This window comes from Cornus florida, unplaced genomic scaffold (genome assembly GCF_030987335.1).
Source record: "Cornus florida cultivar Cherokee Brave unplaced genomic scaffold, ASM3098733v1 CherokeeBrave_3.0.0_Hap2_Chr01, whole genome shotgun sequence".
In the NCBI taxonomy this organism is placed as follows: domain Eukaryota; kingdom Viridiplantae; phylum Streptophyta; class Magnoliopsida; order Cornales; family Cornaceae; genus Cornus; species Cornus florida.
The window spans coordinates 48,937,757-48,941,056 of NW_026775571.1; positions in this window are offsets into that span (position 1 = coordinate 48,937,757).

Below are 3,300 nucleotides of genomic sequence, written 5' to 3' on the forward strand. Positions count from 1 at the left end.
ATGCAATTAGCAGTTACAACTGGTGCGGATATATCCGTGATTGTTTGGTGAGAACCCTGGAATCATCTGGAGACGGGAAGCTGAAAAAGTCATATGGTGGTTGTATGATTTTTTTGCAGGTATCCTTGGTTATGATTTTTATACATTTGCCTTGAAAATGTGTGTGAATTACATATTAATTTTATGAAACAGAAGAAATAATTACTTTAATTATAAGTCTTTTAAATCAGCTGCTTTATCTGGTGCGTTGTGATACGCAATATCGAGCTTATCCTGAGGGAGATATTAAAAGCTTAGGTTTTTGGACATCAGAGGTTGTACGATCACGAATCAAATGGGAGATGGGTAATGGAGGTTTCGGATATGGACGGGTCTATTTACGAATAGTATTTTGTATTGTTGAAAATAGTTATATATATACATATATATATATATATATATATATTATAATTTGATGATAGAGTAGTGTTATCTAAATATGGAATGGAAATAGTTGATCCCTTTGAAGCGGAAGACATGTAGCAGCAGCAACAGTGGTAATGATGTGCTACCGAAGATGGTTTTGGCCCTTCTTTAAACATTGATTTTGATGATTATCATTTTTTTGACTCGGATGTGGAGGTAATTGTGTTGTAAAATACATTATCTCTATTTACAGGATATGTTTGCAAAAGCTATGTCAACTAATTGTCCTTAATTTTCGCAGGCTTGCATAACTAAAGTGCAAATGGACATACAAATAGCTGAATTCAATGTATTAAAATCTAAAAGAAGCCTAACAAAAATGTTATCTACCTTCAAGAAGCGGGACATGCGAAAAAAAAGTAAAACTATCAAGGGAGAACAAAGAAAAGAATGATGGGTTGGGTGGGCAACCAAGTGATGTAGATGGCAATGATGATGATGTTGACCGTGTTGAGGAATTAAATGGGGATGAAGAAGTTGATGATGAAGAAAGTGAGGATGAAGAAGTTGAGGATGAAGAAACTAATGGTCAGAATGAGGAAGATGATGATGAAGAAAGTGATGGAGACTATGCGGATGGCAATGAGGCCAATGAGGAAGGTGAGGATGAAGAAAATGATAGAGAGTCTGGCAATGCCAATGAAAGAAGCAAAAATGAAGAAACTGATCAAAGAAGTGAGGAAGAGTGTAATGATGATGATGAGCAGGAGCAGGGTGAAAAGAAGGAGACCTGTTCTACTCTAACTCACAGTTTTTTGCTAAATACTGAGGAAAATAATGAGTTGAATGCTGCTGTTGCGGCCAGTTGTCGAGACAGTGAGTTAACAAAGAATGAAGGACTTGTAAGGGTTGCAAGGGGGAAGAAGAAAATGAAGAGCTGCGGATATGCTTACGCTGACTATGTAAAGAAAAACAATAAAATGGTTCGTCTCACCAAAGAGCAGAAAATGCTGTTGACATATGTGGGAAAGTTTGATAGAGATAGTTTGTAAGCTTTTTAATGCACACTTTTCATCTTTTTCATTACATATGTTTGCGTTTAAATAATTTGCATTTTTTTATATGTAATGTGTGAGCATGATACTAATTTACAAGCATTGTTTTGAATTGTCTCTTCAATGAAATAATCGTTTCCATGTTTGGTCGCACTATAAGTCGACATCAAATTCAAAGTGTATTCCCTGATAGGTGGTTGTCGGATGATGTGAGTTGAATGAATTTCGCACATTACTATTGCATAGTTATGGTTGTTGATGGTATACAAATTGAATTTTTCTAAATTAAATGTATTTATTTAAAGGTGATTAATTTCTTTGGGAATATACTAAACATGGAGGAAGGACCTGCTGGGGAGAAGTACTGTTTTAGTAGTAGAGTGATACAGTTCATAATTGATTTCAATATGATGAAGATAAAGACTAAAGCTGGACGTTGGCCTGTCCTACAGCAAGTCTGGTCAAAATACATTAAGGATTCTGAGATGACTTTTCTTCGACATCCCATGCAAGCGCAGTTGGTGAGTATGTCTTTTATTTATTGGATATAAATTTTTAAACCTTGGTTTTTGTATGATTAACTTTATACTGATCTTGGTGCAGTTATTATTCCCGTCATGCATAGATGGTCATTGGATATTATTTGTGGTAAACCGTCGCAAGTGAAGGGTGGATTACATTTGTTCAAAGGGAAGAACCCATACATGTAAAGGATATGTTAATTTGTTGGTACGTATATGTAGTTTTAGTTGATATAAAGAATTTTTAGTGGCAATATATTTTTAAAAAACTTGTTTTGATCAATAGAAAGAGTTTGATGGGATTGTGGTTGGTGAAGATTTGACAAAATATCGTACATACATACCAAAGAAAATACCCCAGCAACCTGACAGGTATGTATAATTGAATGTGTGTTTCATGTAAATGTGAGGTCATATGGTTTTGGCGGGTTAGTTGTAAACCAATTGTAATACAGCTGATCGGTTTGACTTGTTTTTTTATTTTCGTTTCAGCGAATCATGTGGGCTTTATGTGATGAGGTTTATGGAGACATGGAATGGGGAATGTTTTTCCCGTGAATTTGAACATGTAAGTAAATATGTTGATAAGTTTTACGTGCAAGTATATTTAAAGTAATTTAATTGATATTTACATTTATTCATATAATATTGATAATGTTGCACGAAGACACAAAAGCAATGCGTTCTGAGACGCTACTGCAATTGATTGATGACGATAGGAATGAAAAAAGATGTGATTTGTACTCGCTGACGGCATCTCTTCCATGAATGAATGTAAAACAAAAAAAATCAATATTTGTTCATATGTTACCATTGATGGCTGTATAACATTAATCAGAATTTGGTAGTCACCATTAATTAGTATTTGTAATGTTAGTTGGTAAAAACATGTGATAAATAGAACGTCTGTTCATTTATTGATAGAAATTTTATGTTATAAATGTGTTCGTACAGTACATGAGAAATATTTGTGATGTTACAGTTGATATAGTGATATTATAAAACACTTGTTTGTATGACAATTAAATTAATCAGATAAATGCAATGAATTATTTATATAATAGTTATATGACTGTGTTTGTTATAAATATGTTTCTACACGACATGAAATGTATTTGTGAAATTGATTTATAAAACCCTATGATGTAGGCGAAAATGTATAATATTATTTACATAAATGTTACGTTATATATGTGTTCATACAATAGATGAAAAATATTTGTGATACTAGTTAGTAATACAGTATGATGTATGCCAAATCAGATAAAAACGTGTTTGTGGTGGTATATCCAAGTAACAGTTGACATATAGTGACATTA